Source organism: Cherax quadricarinatus, chromosome 30, assembly GCF_038502225.1.
Source record: "Cherax quadricarinatus isolate ZL_2023a chromosome 30, ASM3850222v1, whole genome shotgun sequence".
NCBI classification, from domain to species: domain Eukaryota; kingdom Metazoa; phylum Arthropoda; class Malacostraca; order Decapoda; family Parastacidae; genus Cherax; species Cherax quadricarinatus.
Window position 1 is genome coordinate 35,248,345 of NC_091321.1, and position 20,009 is coordinate 35,268,353.

The following is a 20,009-nucleotide window of genomic DNA, read 5'->3' on the forward strand; positions in this document are numbered from 1 at the left end:
AAAGTTGCAACAACACCTTTCAGCAGATGTTCAGGACACATTTGTTGAAGAAATAGTTAATTTTTCTGGGTATATGAATCAGATTAAAGCTCCACCTGAAAAATGTGCGCCCTCAGCTGCTTTGAAACATTTAAGAAATGCAGGTATCTCAGAAACCTTCCCTAATGTTGACATAGTGTATAGCCTTTACCTAACACTTCCAGCTACTAACTGTGAAGGAGAACGTTCATTTTCTGTTTTGAAAAGAGTGAAAAACCAGCTCCGTTCAACAATGAGCCAAGACAAATTGTGTAACCTAGCCTTGTTGACCACTGAGTCTGATTTAACAAGAAATATTGATTTTCAGAATATAATTGATGATTTTGCCAATATGAAATCCAGAAAAAAGTTTATTTAAGAAGTGCCTGTGAATATAAACAATTCTTTACTTTCTTTAGTTTATATGATTTGATAGTCTTATGCATGATGCAATGATAACAATAGTGGTTAGTGATTTATAAAGGGAATAATAGTGCTGTAGTGGTTATGCTGAATATAATAGGTACATGATGTCACTACTTTAATAGCCTAATCTAGTAATACTATGCTGTCTTGAGTTTATTCTCTTTAAAATGCATGATTTAACAAGATAGTTATAATGGCTGTTGGTAAATGGTTTTGGTTGTCTTGATGTACTTTCCCTATTAAATTTAATCTAAATAGCCAGAATGTATTTAATTAGACCTTAAACAGGCTCACACCGACCCCCCCACCCCCAAGCTGGAAGGGGTCGCTTCGCTTACCCGTAACTCAAAGGGGCCCCGCCAATCTGAATAGCCTAGGGCCCGGAGACTTCTTAATCTGGCCCTGTGTGTGTGTGTGTGTGTGTGTGTTTTAGCTGCGTCAGTAGGCCGGGAGAACTGGAGGACAGAGGACGCACATTCAGCTGTGTTAATATAACGTTCAACAAATCATTCTTTAAGCGTAAGGTAAAGTTATTTAAATGTTAATTATGTTATTGTGTTGTTTTAGATTTACAGTGGAGTATGGCGAGTGTTAATGTACAGGATGACAGTCCATGTACAGTGAATGTGACAGTGTACAGTAGTGTGTGAGTCAGTGTACAATGATTGAGATAAAGTTTTTGTGGACGATAGTGTACAGTGGGAGAGAGCCAGTGTACAGTGAGTGAGAGCCAGTGTACATTAAATGAGGGCCAGTGTACAGTGAGTTAGTGTTAGTGAACAGTATGTGATAGTTAATATATAGTGGGTGAGGATCAATATACAGTGAGTGAGAGTGAAAATAAAGATGCTAAGTGTGGGAAAGTAAACGTTTCGCCCGGCAGGAGAGGTTTCATCAGTTTTAATACAAAGTAAACTTAATACACCTTGTTCTTTAAAAACTGTACAGAAGTGTACACAAGTCTTGTTTCCCACAGCTTCTCGCTGTCACCACACCATTGACAACCACAGTGAGTCAGACTTCATGTACACTATATTGTGAGTCAATATATAGTGAGGGAGAATTATTACACAGTGTGAGTCATTATGTAATGAAGGAGAGTTAACACACAGTGTGTGAGTCAATATATAGTGAAGGAGAGTTAAACAGCGTGTGAGTCAATATATAGTGAAGGAGAGTTAACACACAGGGTGAGTCATTATGTAATGAAGGAGAGTTAACACAGTGTGAGAGTCAATATATAGTGAAGGAGAGTTAACATATAGTGTGTGAGTCAATGTATATAATGAAGGAGAGTTAACACAGTGTGTGAGTCAATATATAGTGACTTACTGTTAATATTCAGTGAGTGAATTAATACACAGTGTGTAAGAGTTAGTATACAGAAAGTAAGAGCCAATTTACACTGAGTGAGAGTTAATATATATAGTGATTCAATATAGAGTGAGCGAATATAGAGTGAGAGTTATTATAGAGTGAGAATGACTCCTTGATCAGTGTGTGAGTCACTGTTATTGTTCACTCCTGGATATTATCCAGGGTGAGCAAACCAGAGAGAGGATATATTGGATGTTATATAAGACAAAATCCAAGTGACATAAAAGAAGTTAAAAATAAAGAAAGAAAGTGAGAGGTGAAAGACAGTATAAAACTTATCACATGACTGTGTTGTTAGTGGTGAGTAGCAGTGTTGACTTTATCACATGACTGTGTTGTTAGTTGTGAGTGGCAGTGTTGACTTTATCACATGACTGTGTTGTTAGTTGTGAGTGGCAGTGTTGACTTTATCACATGACTGTGTTGTTAGTTGTGAGTGGCAGTGTTGACTTTATCACATGACTGTTGTTAGTGGTGGATGGCAGTGTTGACTTTATCACATGACTGTGTTGTTAGTTGTGAGTGGCAGTGTTGACTTTATCACATGACTGTTGTTAGTGGTGGATGGCAGTGTTGACTTTATCACATGACTGTGTTGTTAGTTGTGAGTGGCAGTGTTGACTTTATCACATGACTGTTGTTAGTGGTGGATGGCAGTGTTGACTTTATCACATGACTGTGTTGTTAGTGGTGTGTGGCAGTGTTGACTTTATCACATGACTGTTGTTAGTGGTGAGTTGCAGTGCTGACTTTATCACATGACTGTGTTGTTAGTGGTGGATGGCAGTATTGACTTTATCACATGACTGTGTTGTTAGTGGTGAGTGGCAGTGTTGACTTTATCACATGACTGTGTTGTTAGCGGTGTGTGACAGTGTTGACTTTACCACATGACTGTGTTGTTAGTGGTGTGTGGTAGTGTTGACTTTATCACATGACTGTGTTGTTAGCGGTGTGTGGCAGTGTTGACTTTATCATATGACTGTGTTCTTAGTGGTGGATGGCAGTGTTGACTTTATCACATGACTGTGTTGTTAGTGGTGTGTGGCAGTGTTGACTTTATCACATGACTGTGTTGTTAGTGGTGGGTGACAGTGTTGACTTTATCACATGACTGTTGTTAGTGGTGAGTAGCAGTGTTGACTTTATCACATGACTGTTGTTAGTGGTGAGTGGCAGCGTTGACTTTATCACATGACTGTTGTTAGTGGTGGATGGCAGTGTTGACGCTGTCAAACGACTGTGTTGTTAGTTGTGGGTGGCAGTGTTGACGGCATCACATGACTGTGTTGTTAGTGGTGGGTGACAGTGTTGACTTTATCACATGACTGTTGTTAGTGGTGAGTGGCAGTGTTGACTTTATCACATGACTGTTGTTAGTGGTGAGTGGCAGCGTTGACTTTATCACATGACTGTTGTTAGTGGTGGATGGCAGTGTTGACTCTGTCACATGACTGTGTTGTTAGTGGTGGGTGACAGTGTTGACGCTGTGACATGACTGTGTTGTTAGTGGTGGGTGACAGTGTTGACGCTGTCACATGACTGTGTTGTTAGGGGTGAGTGGCAGTGTTGACGCTGTCACATGACTGTGTTGTTAGTGGTGGATGGCAGTGTTGACTCTGTCACATGACTGTGTTGTTAGTGGTGGGTGACAGTGTTGACGCTGTGACATGACTGTGTTGTTAGTGGTGGGTGACAGTGTTGACGCTGTGACATGACTGTGTTGTTAGTGGTGGGTGACAGTGTTGACACTGTCACATGACTGTGTTGTTAGTGGTGGGTGACAGTGTTGACGCTGTCACATGACTGTGTTGTTAGTGGTGGGTGGCAGTGTTGACGCTGTCACATGACTGTGTTGTTAGAGGTGAGTGGCAGTGTTGACGCTGTCACATGACTGTGTTGTTAGGGGTGAGTGGCAGTGTTGACGCTGTCACATGACTGTGTTGTTAGTGGTGGGTGGCAGTGTTGACTTTATCACATGACTCTGTTGTTAGTGGTGGATGGCAGTGTTGACTTTATCACATGACTGTGTTGATAGTGGTGGATGGCAGTGTTGACTTTATCACATGACTCTGTTGTTAGTGGTGGATGGCAGTGTTGACTTTATCACATGACTGTTGTTAGTGGTGAGTTGCAGTGCTGACTTTATCACATGACTGTGTTGTTAGTGGTAGATGGCAGTGTTGACTTTATCACATGACTGTGTTGTTAGTTGTGGGTGACAGTGTTGACTTTATCACATGACTGTGTTGTTGGTGGTGTGTGGCAGTGTTGACTTTATCACATGACTGTGTTGTTAGTTGTGGGTGGCAGTGTTGAATTTATCACATTACTGTGTTCTTAGTGGTGGATGGCAGTGTTGACTTTATCACATGACTGTGTTGTTGGTGGTGTGTGGCAGTGTTGACTTTATCACATGACTGTGTTGTTAGCGGTGTGTGGCAGTGTTGACTTTATCACATGACTGTGTTGTTAGTTGTGGGTGGCAGTGTTGACTTTATCACATGACTGTGTTGTTAGCGGTGTGTGGCAGTGTTGACTTTATCACATGACTGTGTTGTTAGTGGTGAGTGGCAGAGTTGACTTTATCACATGACTGTGTTGTTAGTGGTGGATGGCAGTGTTGAATTTATCACATTACTGTGTTCTTAGTGGTGGATGGCAGTGTTGACTTTATCACATGACTGTGTTGTTGGTGGTGTGTGGCAGTGTTGACTTTATCACATGACTGTGTTGTTAGCGGTGTGTGGCAGTGTTGACTTTATCACATGACTGTGTTGTCAGTTGTGGGTGGCAGTGTTGACTTTATCACATGACTGTGTTGTTAGCGGTGTGTGGCAGTGTTGACTTTATCACATGACTGTGTTGTTAGCAGTGTGTGACAGTATTGACTTCTTCACATGACTGTGCTGTTAGTGGTGTGTGGTAGTGTTGACTTTATCACATGACTGTGTTGTTAGCAGTGTGTGGCAGTATTGACTTCTTCACACGACTGTGTTGTTAGTGATGTGTGGCAGTGTTGACTTTATCACATGACTGTGTTGTTAGTGGTGGATGGCAGTGTTGACTTTATCACATGACTGTGTTGTTAGTGGTGTGTCGCAGTGTTGACTTTATCACATGACTGTGTTGTTAGTGGTGTGTGGCAGTGTTGACTTTATCACATGACTGTGTTGTTAGTGGTTGATGGCAGTATTGACTTTATCACATGACTGTGTTGTTAGTTCTAGATGGCAGTGTTGACTTTATCACATGTCTGTGTTGTTAGTGGTGAGTGGCAGTGTTGACTTTATCACATGACTGTGTTGTTAGTGGTGGATGGCAGTGTTGAATTTATCACATTACTGTGTTCTTAGTGGTGGATGGCAGTGTTGACTTTATCACATGACTGTGTTGTTGGTGGTGTGTGGCAGTGTTGACTTTATCACATGACTGTGTTGTTAGTTGTGGGTGGCAGTGTTGACTTTATCACATGACTCTGTTGTTAGTGGTGGATGGCAGTGTTGACTTTATCACATGACTGTGTTGTTAGTTGTGGGTGGCAGTGTTGACTTTATCACATGACTGTGTTGTTAGTGGTGTGTGGCAGTGCTGACTTTATCACATGACTGTGTTGTTAGTTGTGGGTGGCAGTGTTGACTTTATCACATGACTGTGTTGTTAGTGGTAGATGGCAGTATTGACTTTATCACATGACTGTGTTGTTAGTGGTGTGTGGCAGTGCTGACTTTATCACATGACTGTTGTTAGTTGTGGGTGACAGTGTTGACTTTATCACATGACTGTGTTGTTAGCGGTGTGTGGCAGTGTTGACTTTATCACATGACTGTGTTGTTAGTGGTGTGTGGCAGTGTTGACTTTATCACATGACTGTGTTGTTAGCGGTGTGTGGCAGTATTGACTTCTTCACATGACTGTGTTGTTAGTGGTGTGTGGCAGTGTTGACTTTATCACATGACTGTGTTGTTAGTGGTGTGTGGCAGTGTTGACTTTATCACATGACCGTGTTGTTGGTGGTGTGTGGCAGTGTTGACTTTATCACATGACTGTGTTGTTAGTGGTGGATGGCAGTGTTGACTTTATCACATGACTGTGTTGTTAGTGGTGTGTGGCAGTGTTGACTTTATCACATGACTGTGTTGTTAGTGGTAGATGGCAGTATTGACTTTACCACATGATTGTGTTGTTAGTGGTAGATGGCAGTGTTGACTTTATCACATTACTGTGTTCTTAGTGGTGGATGGCAGTGTTGACTTTATCACATGACTGTTGTTAGTGGTGAGTGGCAGTGCTGACTTTACCACATGACTGTTGTTAGTGGTGAGTGGCAGTGTTGACTTTATCACATGACTGTTGTTAGTGGTGGATGGCAGTGCTGACTTTATCACATGACTGTTGTTAGTGGTGGATGGCAGTGTTGACGCTGTCAAATGACTGTGTTGTTAGGGGTGAATGGTAGTGTTGACGCTGTCACATGACTGTGTTGTTAGTTGTGGGTGGCAGTGTTGACGGCATCACATGACTGTGTTGTTAGTGGTGGGTGACAGTGTTGACTTTATCACATGACTGTTGTTAGTGGTGAGTGGCAGTGTTGACTTTATCACATGACTGTTGTTAGTGGTGAGTGGCAGCGTTGACTTTATCACATGACTGTTGTTACTGGTGGATTGCAGTGTTGACGCTGTCAAACGACTGTGTTGTTAGTTGTGGGTGGCAGTGTTGACGGCATCACATGACTGTGTTGTTAGTGGTGGGTGACAGTGTTGACTTTATCACATGACTGTTGTTAGTGGTGAGTGGCAGTGTTGACTTTATCACATGACTGTTGTTAGTGGTGAGTGGCAGCGTTGACTTTATCACATGACTGTTGTTAGTGGTGGATGGCAGTGTTGACTCTGTCACATGACTGTGTTGTTAGTGGTGGGTGACAGTGTTGACGCTGTGACATGACTGTGTTGTTAGTGGTGGGTGACAGTGTTGACGCTGTCACATGACTGTGTTGTTAGTGGTGGGTGGCAGTGTTGACGCTGTCACATGACTGTGTTGTTAGAGGTGAGTGGCAGTGTTGACGCTGTCACATGACTGTGTTGTTAGGGGTGAGTGGCAGTGTTGACGCTGTCACATGACTGTGTTGTTAGTGGTGGGTGGCAGTGTTGACTTTATCACATGACTCTGTTGTTAGTGGTGGATGGCAGTGTTGACTTTATCACATGACTGTGTTGATAGTGGTGGATGGCAGTGTTGACTTTATCACATGACTCTGTTGTTAGTGGTGGATGGCAGTGTTGACTTTATCACATGACTGTTGTTAGTGGTGAGTTGCAGTGCTGACTTTATCACATGACTGTGTTGTTAGTGGTAGATGGCAGTGTTGACTTTATCACATGACTGTGTTGTTAGTTGTGGGTGACAGTGTTGACTTTATCACATGACTGTGTTGTTGGTGGTGTGTGGCAGTGTTGACTTTATCACATGACTGTGTTGTTAGTTGTGGGTGGCAGTGTTGACTTTATCACATGACTGTGTTGTTAGCGGTGTGTGGCAGTGTTGACTTTATCACATGACTGTGTTGTTAGTGGTGAGTGGCAGTGTTGACTTTATCACATGACTGTGTTGTTAGTGGTGGATGGCAGTGTTGAATTTATCACATTACTGTGTTCTTAGTGGTGGATGGCAGTGTTGACTTTATCACATGACTGTGTTGTTGGTGGTGTGTGGCAGTGTTGACTTTATCACATGACTGTGTTGTTAGCGGTGTGTGGCAGTGTTGACTTTATCACATGACTGTGTTGTTAGTTGTGGGTGGCAGTGTTGACTTTATCACATGACTGTGTTGTTAGCGGTGTGTGGCAGTGTTGACTTTATCACATGACTGTGTTGTTAGCAGTGTGTGACAGTATTGACTTCTTCACATGACTGTGCTGTTAGTGGTGTGTGGTAGTGTTGACTTTATCACATGACTGTGTTGTTAGCAGTGTGTGGCAGTATTGACTTCTTCACATGACTGTGTTGTTAGTGGTGTGTGGCAGTGTTGACTTTATCACATGACTGTGTTGTTAGTGGTGGATGGCAGTGTTGACTTTATCACATGACTGTGTTGTTAGTGGTGTGTCGCAGTGTTGACTTTATCACATGACTGTGTTGTTAGTGGTGTGTGGCAGTGTTGACTTTATCACATGACTGTGTTGTTAGTGGTTGATGGCAGTATTGACTTTATCACATGACTGTGTTGTTAGTGGTAGATGGCAGTGTTGACTTTATCACATGACTGTGTTGTTAGTGGTGAGTGGCAGTGTTGACTTTATCACATGACTGTGTTGTTAGTGGTGGATGGCAGTGTTGAATTTATCACATTACTGTGTTCTTAGTGGTGGATGGCAGTGTTGACTTTATCACATGACTGTGTTGTTGGTGGTTTGTGGCAGTGTTGACTTTATCACATGACTGTGTTGTTAGTTGTGGGTGGCAGTGTTGACTTTATCACATGACTGCGTTGTTAGTGGTGAGTAGCAGTGTTGACTTTATCACATGACTGTGTTGTTAGTGGTGAGTGGCAGTGTTGACTTTATCACATGACTCTGTTGTTAGTGGTGGATGGCAGTGTTGACTTTATCACATGACTGTGTTGTTAGTTGTGGGTGGCAGTGTTGACTTTATCACATGACTGTGTTGTTAGTGGTGTGTGGCAGTGCTGACTTTATCACATGACTGTGTTGTTAGTTGTGGGTGGCAGTGTTGACTTTATCACATGACTGTGTTGTTAGTGGTAGATGGCAGTATTGACTTTATCACATGACTGTGTTGTTAGTGGTGTGTGGCAGTGCTGACTTTATCACATGACTGTGTTGTTAGTTGTGGGTGACAGTGTTGACTTTATCACATGACTGTGTTGTTAGCGGTGTGTGGCAGTGTTGACTTTATCACATGACTGTGTTGTTAGTGGTGTGTGGCAGTGTTGACTTTATCACATGACTGTGTTGTTAGCGGTGAGTGGCAGTATTGACTTCTTCACATGACTGTGTTGTTAGTGGTGTGTGGCAGTGTTGACTTTATCACATGACTGTGTTGTTAGTGGTGTGTGGCAGTGTTGACTTTATCACATGACCGTGTTGTTGGTGGTGTGTGGCAGTGTTGACTTTATCACATGACTGTGTTGTTAGTGGTGGATGGCAGTGTTGACTTTATCACATGACTGTGTTGTTAGTGGTGGATGGCAGTATTGACTTTATCACATGACTGTGTTGTTAGTGGTAGATAGCAGTATTGACTTTATCACATGACTGTGTTGTTAGTGGTAGATGGCAGTATTGACTTTACCACATGATTGTGTTGTTAGTGGTAGATGGCATTGTTGACTTTATCACATTACTGTGTTCTTAGTGGTGGATGGCAGTGTTGACTTTATCACATGACTGTTGTTAGTGGTGAGTGGCAGTGCTGACTTTACCACATGACTGTTGTTAGTGGTGAGTGGCAGTGTTGACTTTATCACATGACTGTTGTTAGTGGTGGATGGCAGTGTTGACTTTATCACATGACTGTTGTTAGTGGTGGATGGCAGTGTTGACGCTGTCAAATGACTGTGTTGTTAGGGGTGAATGGTAGTGTTGACGCTGTCACATGACTGTGTTGTTAGTTGTGGGTGGCAGTGTTGACGGCATCACATGACTGTGTTGTTAGTGGTGGGTGACAGTGTTGACTTTATCACATGACTGTTGTTAGTGGTGAGTGGCAGTGTTGACTTTATCACATGACTGTTGTTAGTGGTGAGTGGCAGCGTTGACTTTATCACATGACTGTTGTTAGTGGTGGATGGCAGTGTTGACGCTGTCACATGACTGTGTTGTTAGTGGTGGGTGACAGTGTTGACGCTGTGACATGACTGTGTTGTTAGTGGTGGGTGACAGTGTTGACGCTGTCACATGACTGTGTTGTTAGTGGTGGGTGGCAGTGTTGACGCTATCACATGACTGTGTTGTTAGAGGAGAGTGGCAGTGTTGACGCTGTCACATGACTGTGTTGTTAGTGGTGGGTGGCAGTGTTGACTTTATCACATGACTCTGTTGTTAGTGGTGGATGGGAGTGTTGACTTTATCACATGACTGTGTTGTTAGTGGTGGATGGCAGTGTTGACTTTATCACATGACTCTGTTGTTAGTGGTGGATGGCAGTGTTGACTTTATCACATGACTGTTGTTAGTGGTGAGTTGCAGTGCTGACTTTATCACATGACTGTTGTTAGTGGTGTGTGGCAGTGTTGACTTTATCACATGACTGTTGTTGGTGGTGAGTGGCAGTGTTGACTTTATCACATGACTGTGTTGTTAGTGGTAGATGGCAGTGTTGACTTTATCACATGATTGTGTTGTTAGTTGTGGGTGGAAGTGTTGACTTTATCACATGACTGTGTTGTTGGTGGTGTGTGGCAGTGTTGACTTTATCACATGACTGTGTTGTTAGTGGTAGATGGCAGTGTTGACTTTATCACATGATTGTGTTGTTAGTTGTGGGTGGCAGGGTTGACTTTATCACATGACTGTGTTGTTAGTGGTGTGTGGCAGTGTTGACTTTATCACATGACTGTGTTGTTAGCGGTGTGTGACAGTGTTGACTTTATCACATGACTGTGTTGTTAGTGCTGTGTGGCAGTGTTGACTTTATCACATGACTGTGTTGTTAGTGGTGTGTGGCAGTGTTGACTTTATCACATGACTGTGTTGTTAGCGGTGTGTGACAGTGTTGACTTTATCACATGACTGTGTTGTTAGCGGTGTGTGGCAGTGTTGACTTTATCACATGACTGTGTTGTTAGCAGTGTGTGGCAGTATTGACTTCTTCACATGACTGTGTTGTTAGTGGTGTGTCGTAGTGTTGACTTTATCACATGACTGTGTTGTTAGCAGTGTGTGGCAGTATTGACTTCTTCACGTGACTGTGTTGTTAGTGGTGTGTGGCAGTGTTGACTTTATCACATGACTGTTGTTAGTGGTAGATGGCAGTATTGACGTTATCACATGACTGTGTTGTTAGTGGTGGATGGCAGTGTTGACTTTATCACATGACTGTGTTGTTAGTGGTGGATGGCAGTATTGACTTTATCACATGACTGTGTTGTTAGTGGTGGATGGCAGTGTTGACTTTATCACATGACTGTGTTGTTAGTGGTAGATGGCAGTATTGACTTTATCACATGACTGTGTTGTTAGTGGTGGATGGCAGTGTTGACTTTATCACATGACTGTGTTGTTAGTGGTGGATGGCAGTGTTGACTTTATCACATGACTGTGTTGTTAGCAGTGTGTGGCAGTATTGATTTCTTCACATGACTGTGTTGTTAGTGGTGTGTGGCAGTGTTGACTTTATCACATGACTGTGTTGTTAGCAGTGTGTGGCAGTATTGACTTCTTCACATGACTGTGTTGTTAGTGGTGGATGGCAGTATTGACTTTATCACATGACTGTGTTGTTAGTGGTAGATGGCAGTATTGACTTTATCACATGACTGTGTTGTTAGTGGTAGATGGCAGTGTTGACTTTATCACATGACTGTGTTGTTAGTGGTGGATGGCAGTGTTTAATTTATCACATTACTGTGTTCTTAGTGGTGGATGGCAGAGTTGACTTTATCACATGACAGTTGTTAGTGGTGAGTGGCAGTGCTGACTTTACCACATGACTGTTGTTAGTGGTGAGTGGCAGTGTTGACTTGATCACATGACTGTTGTTAGTGGTGAGTGGCAGTGTTGACTTTATCACATGACTGTTGTTAGTGGTGGATGGCAGTGTTGACGCTGTCACATGACTGTGTTGTTAGGGGTGAATGGTAGTGTTGACGCTGTCACATGACTGTGTTGTTAGTTGTGGGTGGCATTGTTGATGCTGTCACATGACTGTGTTGTTAGTTGTGGGTGGTAGTGTTGACGCTGTCACATGACTGTGTTGTTAGTTGTGGGTGGCAGTGTTGACGGTATCACATGACTGTGTTGTTAGTGGTGGGTGACAGTGTTGACTTTATCACATGACTGTTGTTAGTGGTGATTGGCAGTGTTGACTTGATCACATGACTGTTGTTAGTGGTGAGTTGCAGTGCTGACTTTATCACATGACTGTTGTTAGTGGTGTGTGGCAGTGTTGACTTTATCACATGACTGTTGTTAGTGGTGAGTGGCAGTGTTGACTTTATCACATGTCTGTGTTGTTAGTGGTAGATGGCAGTGTTGACTTTATCACATGATTGTGTTGTTAGTTGTGGGTGGCAGGGTTGACTTTATCACATGACTGTGTTGTTAGTGGTGTGTGGCAGTGTTGACTTTATCACATGACCGTGTTGTTTGTGGTAGATGGCAGTATTGACTTTATCACATGACTGTGTTGTTAGTGGTGTGTGGCAGTGTTGACTTTATCACATGACTGTGTTGTTAGTGGTAGATGGCAGTATTGACTTTATCACATGACTGTGTTGTTAGTGGTGTGTGACAGTGTTGACTTTATCACATGACTGTGTTGTTAGTGGTGTGTGGCAGTGTTGACTTTATCACATGACTGTGTTGTTAGTGGTGTGTCGCAGTGTTGACTTTATCACATGACTGTGTTGTTAGTGGTGTGTGGCAGTGTTGACTTTATCACATGACTGTGTTGTTAGTGGTTGATGGCAGTATTGACTTTATCACATGACTGTGTTGTTAGTGGTAGATGGCAGTGTTGACTTTATCACATGACTGTGTTGTTAGTGGTGAGTGGCAGTGTTGACTTTATCACATGACTGTGTTGTTAGTGGTGGATGGCAGTGTTGAATTTATCACATTACTGTGTTCTTAGTGGTGGATGGCAGTGTTGACTTTATCACATGACTGTGTTGTTGGTGGTGTGTGGCAGTGTTGACTTTATCACATGACTGTGTTGTTAGTTGTGGGTGGCAGTGTTGACTTTATCACATGACTGCGTTGTTAGTGGTGAGTAGCAGTGTTGACTTTATCACATGACTGTGTTGTTAGTGGTGAGTGGCAGTGTTGACTTTATCACATGACTCTGTTGTTAGTGGTGGATGGCAGTGTTGACTTTATCACATGACTGTGTTGTTAGTTGTGGGTGGCAGTGTTGACTTTATCACATGACTGTGTTGTTAGTGGTGTGTGGCAGTGCTGACTTTATCACATGACTGTGTTGTTAGTTGTGGGTGGCAGTGTTGACTTTATCACATGACTGTGTTGTTAGTGGTAGATGGCAGTATTGACTTTATCACATGACTGTGTTGTTAGTGGTGTGTGGCAGTGCTGACTTTATCACATGACTGTGTTGTTAGTTGTGGGTGACAGTGTTGACTTTATCACATGACTGTGTTGTTAGCGGTGTGTGGCAGTGTTGACTTTATCACATGACTGTGTTGTTAGTGGTGTGTGGCAGTGTTGACTTTATCACATGACTGTGTTGTTAGCGGTGAGTGGCAGTATTGACTTCTTCACATGACTGTGTTGTTAGTGGTGTGTGGCAGTGTTGACTTTATCACATGACTGTGTTGTTAGTGGTGTGTGGCAGTGTTGACTTTATCACATGACCGTGTTGTTGGTGGTGTGTGGCAGTGTTGACTTTATCACATGACTGTGTTGTTAGTGGTGGATGGCAGTGTTGACTTTATCACATGACTGTGTTGTTAGTGGTGTGTGGCAGTGTTGACTTTATCACATGACTGTGTTGTTAGTGGTAGATGGCAGTATTGACTTTACCACATGATTGTGTTGTTAGTGGTAGATGGCAGTGTTGACTTTATCACATTACTGTGTTCTTAGTGGTGGATGGCAGTGTTGACTTTATCACATGACTGTTGTTAGTGGTGAGTGGCAGTGCTGACTTTACCACATGACTGTTGTTAGTGGTGAGTGGCAGTGTTGACTTTATCACATGACTGTTGTTAGTGGTGGATGGCAGTGTTGACTTTATCACATGACTGTTGTTAGTGGTGGATGGCAGTGTTGACGCTGTCACATGACTGTGTTGTTAGTTGTGGGTGGCAGTGTTGACGGCATCACATGACTGTGTTGTTAGTGGTGGGTGACAGTGTTGACTTTATCACATGACTGTTGTTAGTGGTGAGTGGCAGTGTTGACTTTATCACATGACTGTTGTTAGTGGTGAGTGGCAGCGTTGACTTTATCACATGACTGTTGTTAGTGGTGAGTGGCAGTGTTGACTTTATCACATGACTGTTGTTAGTGGTGGATGGCAGTGTTGACGCTGTCACATGACTGTGTTGTTAGTGGTGGGTGACAGTGTTGACGCTGTGACATGACTGTGTTGTTAGTGGTGGGTGACAGTGTTGACGCTGTCACATGACTGTGTTGTTAGTGGTGGGTGGCAGTGTTGACGCTGTCACATGACTGTGTTGTTAGAGGAGAGTGGCAGTGTTGACGCTGTCACATGACTGTGTTGTTAGTGGTGGGTGGCAGTGTTGACTTTATCACATGACTCTGTTGTTAGTGGTGGATGGGAGTGTTGACTTTATCACATGACTGTGTTGTTAGTGGTGGATGGCAGTGTTGACTTTATCACATGACTCTGTTGTTAGTGGTGGATGGCAGTGTTGACTTTATCACATGACTGTTGTTAGTGGTGAGTTGCAGTGCTGACTTTATCACATGACTGTTGTTAGTGGTGTGTGGCAGTGTTGACTTTATCACATGACTGTTGTTGGTGGTGAGTGGCAGTGTTGACTTTATCACATGACTGTGTTGTTAGTGGTAGATGGCAGTGTTGACTTTATCACATGATTGTGTTGTTAGTTGTGGGTGGAAGTGTTGACTTTATCACATGACTGTGTTGTTGGTGGTGTGTGGCAGTGTTGACTTTATCACATCACTGTGTTGTTAGTGGTAGATGGCAGTGTTGACTTTATCACATGATTGTGTTGTTAGTTGTGGGTGGCAGGGTTGACTTTATCACATGACTGTGTTGTTAGTGGTGTGTGGCAGTGTTGACTTTATCACATGACTGTGTTGTTAGCGGTGTGTGACAGTGTTGACTTTATCACATGACTGTGTTGTTAGTGCTGTGTGGCAGTGTTGACTTTATCACATGACTGTGTTGTTAGTGGTGTGTGGCAGTGTTGACTTTATCACATGACTGTGTTGTTAGCGGTGTGTGACAGTGTTGACTTTATCACATGACTGTGTTGTTAGCGGTGTGTGGCAGTGTTGACTTTATCACATGACTGTGTTGTTAGCAGTGTGTGGCAGTATTGACTTCTTCACATGACTGTGTTGTTAGTGGTGTGTCGTAGTGTTGACTTTATCACATGACTGTGTTGTTAGCAGTGTGTGGCAGTATTGACTTCTTCACGTGACTGTGTTGTTAGTGGTGTGTGGCAGTGTTGACTTTATCACATGACTGTTGTTAGTGGTAGATGGCAGTATTGACGTTATCACATGACTGTGTTGTTAGTGGTGGATGGCAGTGTTGACTTTATCACATGACTGTGTTGTTAGTGGTGGATGGCAGTATTGACTTTATCACATGACTGTGTTGTTAGTGGTGGATGGCAGTGTTGACTTTATCACATGACTGTGTTGTTAGTGGTAGATGGCAGTATTGACTTTATCACATGACTGTGTTGTTAGTGGTGGATGGCAGTGTTGACTTTATCACATGACTGTGTTGTTAGTGGTGGATGGCAGTGTTGACTTTATCACATGACTGTGTTGTTAGCAGTGTGTGGCAGTATTGATTTCTTCACATGACTGTGTTGTTAGTGGTGTGTGGCAGTGTTGACTTTATCACATGACTGTGTTGTTAGCAGTGTGTGGCAGTATTGACTTCTTCACATGACTGTGTTTTAGTGGTGGATGGCAGTATTGACTTTATCACATGACTGTGTTGTTAGTGGTAGATGGCAGTGTTGACTTTATCACATGACTGTGTTGTTAGTGGTGGATGGCAGTGTTTAATTTATCACATTACTGTGTTCTTAGTGGTGGACGGCAGAGTTGACTTTATCACATGACAGTTGTTAGTGGTGAGTGGCAGTGTTGACTTGATCACATGACTGTTGTTAGTGGTGAGTGGCAGTGTTGACTTTATCACATGACTGTTGTTAGTGGTGGATGGCAGTGTTGACGCTGTCACATGACTGTGTTGTTAGGGGTGAATGGTAGTGTTGACGCTGTCACATGACTGTGTTGTTAGTTGTGGGTGGCATTGTTGATGCTGTCACATGACTGTGTTGTTAGTTGTGGGTGGTAGTGTTGACGCTGTCACATGACTGTGTTGTTAGTTGTGGGTGGCAGTGTTGACGGTATCACATGACTGTGTTGTTAGTGGTGGGTGACAGTGTTGACTTTATCACATGACTGTTGTTAGTGGTGAGTGGCAGTGTTGACTTGATCACATGACTGTTGTTAGTGGTGAGTTGCAGTGCTGACTTTATCACATGACTGTTGTTAGTGGTGTGTGGCAGTGTTGACTTTATCACATGACTGTTGTTAGTGGTGAGTGGCAGTGTTGACTTTATCACATGTCTGTGTTGTTAGTGGTAGATGGCAGTGTTGACTTTATCACATGATTGTGTTGTTAGTTGTGGGTGGCAGGGTTGACTTTATCACATGACTGTGTTGTTAGTGGTGTGTGGCAGTGTTGACTTTATCACATGACCGTGTTGTTTGTGGTAGATGGCAGTATTGACTTTATCACATGACTGTGTTGTTAGTGGTGTGTGGCAGTGTTGACTTTATCACATGACTGTGTTGTTAGTGGTAGATGGCAGTATTGACTTTATCACATGACTGTGTTGTTAGTGGTGTGTGACAGTGTTGACTTTATCACATGACTGTGTTGTTAGTGGTGTGTGGCAGTGTTGACTTTATCACATGACTGTGTTGTTAGTGGTGTGTGGCAGTGTTGACTTTATCACATGACCGTGTTGTTGGTGGTGTGTGGCAGTGTTGACTTTATCACATGACTGTGTTGTTAGTGGTGGATGGCAGTGTTGACTTTATCACATGACTGTGTTGTTAGTGGTGTGTGGCAGTGTTGACTTTATCACATGACTGTGTTGTTAGTGGTAGATGGCAGTATTGACTTTACCACATGATTGTGTTGTTAGTGGTAGATGGCAGTGTTGACTTTATCACATTACTGTGTTCTTAGTGGTGGATGGCAGTGTTGACTTTATCACATGACTGTTGTTAGTGGTGAGTGGCAGTGCTGACTTTACCACATGACTGTTGTTAGTGGTGAGTGGCAGTGTTGACTTTATCACATGACTGTTGTTAGTGGTGGATGGCAGTGTTGACTTTATCACATGACTGTTGTTAGTGGTGGATGGCAGTGTTGACGCTGTCACATGACTGTGTTGTTAGTTGTGGGTGGCAGTGTTGACGGCATCACATGACTGTGTTGTTAGTGGTGGGTGACAGTGTTGACTTTATCACATGACTGTTGTTAGTGGTGAGTGGCAGTGTTGACTTTATCACATGACTGTTGTTAGTGGTGAGTGGCAGCGTTGACTTTATCACATGACTGTTGTTAGTGGTGAGTGGCAGTGTTGACTTTATCACATGACTGTTGTTAGTGGTGGATGGCAGTGTTGACGCTGTCACATGACTGTGTTGTTAGTGGTGGGTGACAGTGTTGACGCTGTGACATGACTGTGTTGTTAGTGGTGGGTGACAGTGTTGACGCTGTCACATGACTGTGTTGTTAGTGGTGGGTGGCAGTGTTGACGCTGTCACATGACTGTGTTGTTAGAGGAGAGTGGCAGTGTTGACGCTGTCACATGACTGTGTTGTTAGTGGTGGGTGGCAGTGTTGACTTTATCACATGACTCTGTTGTTAGTGGTGGATGGGAGTGTTGACTTTATCACATGACTGTGTTGTTAGTGGTGGATGGCAGTGTTGACTTTATCACATGACTCTGTTGTTAGTGGTGGATGGCAGTGTTGACTTTATCACATGACTGTTGTTAGTGGTGAGTTGCAGTGCTGACTTTATCACATGACTGTTGTTAGTGGTGTGTGGCAGTGTTGACTTTATCACATGACTGTTGTTGGTGGTGAGTGGCAGTGTTGACTTTATCACATGACTGTGTTGTTAGTGGTAGATGGCAGTGTTGACTTTATCACATGATTGTGTTGTTAGTTGTGGGTGGAAGTGTTGACTTTATCACATGACTGTGTTGTTGGTGGTGTGTGGCAGTGTTGACTTTATCACATGACTGTGTTGTTAGTGGTAGATGGCAGTGTTGACTTTATCACATGATTGTGTTGTTAGTTGTGGGTGGCAGGGTTGACTTTATCACATGACTGTGTTGTTAGTGGTGTGTGGCAGTGTTGACTTTATCACATGACTGTGTTGTTAGCGGTGTGTGACAGTGTTGACTTTATCACATGACTGTGTTGTTAGTGCTGTGTGGCAGTGTTGACTTTATCACATGACTGTGTTGTTAGTGGTGTGTGGCAGTGTTGACTTTATCACATGACTGTGTTGTTAGCGGTGTGTGACAGTGTTGACTTTATCACATGACTGTGTTGTTAGCGGTGTGTGGCAGTGTTGACTTTATCACATGACTGTGTTGTTAGCAGTGTGTGGCAGTATTGACTTCTTCACATGACTGTGTTGTTAGTGGTGTGTCGTAGTGTTGACTTTATCACATGACTGTGTTGTTAGCAGTGTGTGGCAGTATTGACTTCTTCACGTGACTGTGTTGTTAGTGGTGTGTGGCAGTGTTGACTTTATCACATGACTGTTGTTAGTGGTAGATGGCAGTATTGACGTTATCACATGACTGTGTTGTTAGTGGTGGATGGCAGTGTTGACTTTATCACATGACTGTGTTGTTAGTGGTGGATGGCAGTATTGACTTTATCACATGACTGTGTTGTTAGTGGTGGATGGCAGTGTTGACTTTATCACATGACTGTGTTGTTAGTGGTAGATGGCAGTATTGACTTTATCACATGACTGTGTTGTTAGTGGTGGATGGCAGTGTTGACTTTATCACATGACTGTGTTGTTAGTGGTGGATGGCAGTGTTGACTTTATCACATGACTGTGTTGTTAGCAGTGTGTGGCAGTATTGATTTCTTCACATGACTGTGTTGTTAGTGGTGTGTGGCAGTGTTGACTTTATCACATGACTGTGTTGTTAGCAGTGTGTGGCAGTATTGACTTCTTCACATGACTGTGTTGTTAGTGGTGGATGGCAGTATTGACTTTATCACATGACTGTGTTGTTAGTGGTAGATGGCAGTATTGACTTTATCACATGACTGTGTTGTTAGTGGTAGATGGCAGTGTTGACTTTATCACATGACTGTGTTGTTAGTGGTGGATGGCAGTGTTTAATTTATCACATTACTGTGTTCTTAGTGGTGGATGGCAGAGTTGACTTTATCACATGACAGTTGTTAGTGGTGAGTGGCAGTGTTGACTTGATCACATGACTGTTGTTAGTGGTGAGTGGCAGTGTTGACTTTATCACATGACTGTTGTTAGTGGTGGATGGCAGTGTTGACGCTGTCACATGACTGTGTTGTTAGGGGTGAATGGTAGTGTTGACGCTGTCACATGACTGTGTTGTTAGTTGTGGGTGGCATTGTTGATGCTGTCACATGACTGTGTTGTTAGTTGTGGGTGGTAGTGTTGACGCTGTCACATGACTGTGTTGTTAGTTGTGGGTGGCAGTGTTGACGGTATCACATGACTGTGTTGTTAGTGGTGGGTGACAGTGTTGACTTTATCACATGACTGTTGTTAGTGGTGAGTGGCAGTGTTGACTTGATCACATGACTGTTGTTAGTGGTGAGTTGCAGTGCTGACTTTATCACATGACTGTTGTTAGTGGTGTGTGGCAGTGTTGACTTTATCACATGACTGTTGTTAGTGGTGAGTGGCAGTGTTGACTTTATCACATGTTTGTGTTGTTAGTGGTAGATGGCAGTGTTGACTTTATCACATGATTGTGTTGTTAGTTGTGGGTGGCAGGGTTGACTTTATCACATGACTGTGTTGTTAGTGGTGTGTGGCAGTGTTGACTTTATCACATGACCGTGTTGTTTGTGGTAGATGGCAGTATTGACTTTATCACATGACTGTGTTGTTAGTGGTGTGTGGCAGTGTTGACTTTATCACATGACTGTGTTGTTAGTGGTAGATGGCAGTATTGACTTTATCACATGACTGTGTTGTTAGTGGTGTGTGAC

At 43.0% G+C, this 20,009-nt stretch overlaps 1 protein-coding gene across 3 annotated transcripts in view; it reads left to right on the top strand.

The window, feature by feature from the left end:
• The first annotated feature begins 814 nt into the window (after positions 1-814).
• The window catches only part of LOC128692544 (cytochrome P450 9e2-like), a 108,223-nt gene continuing 89,028 nt past the window's right edge, over positions 815-20,009 (top strand). For 2 of the 3 annotated variants that reach the window (XM_070090098.1, XM_070090100.1), the window contains exon 1: positions 815-968. The gene's annotated coding sequence lies outside the window, so the exon portion shown is untranslated. The remainder of the gene's footprint in view (positions 969-20,009) is intronic. The other variant, XM_070090099.1, reaches the window with a different exon arrangement.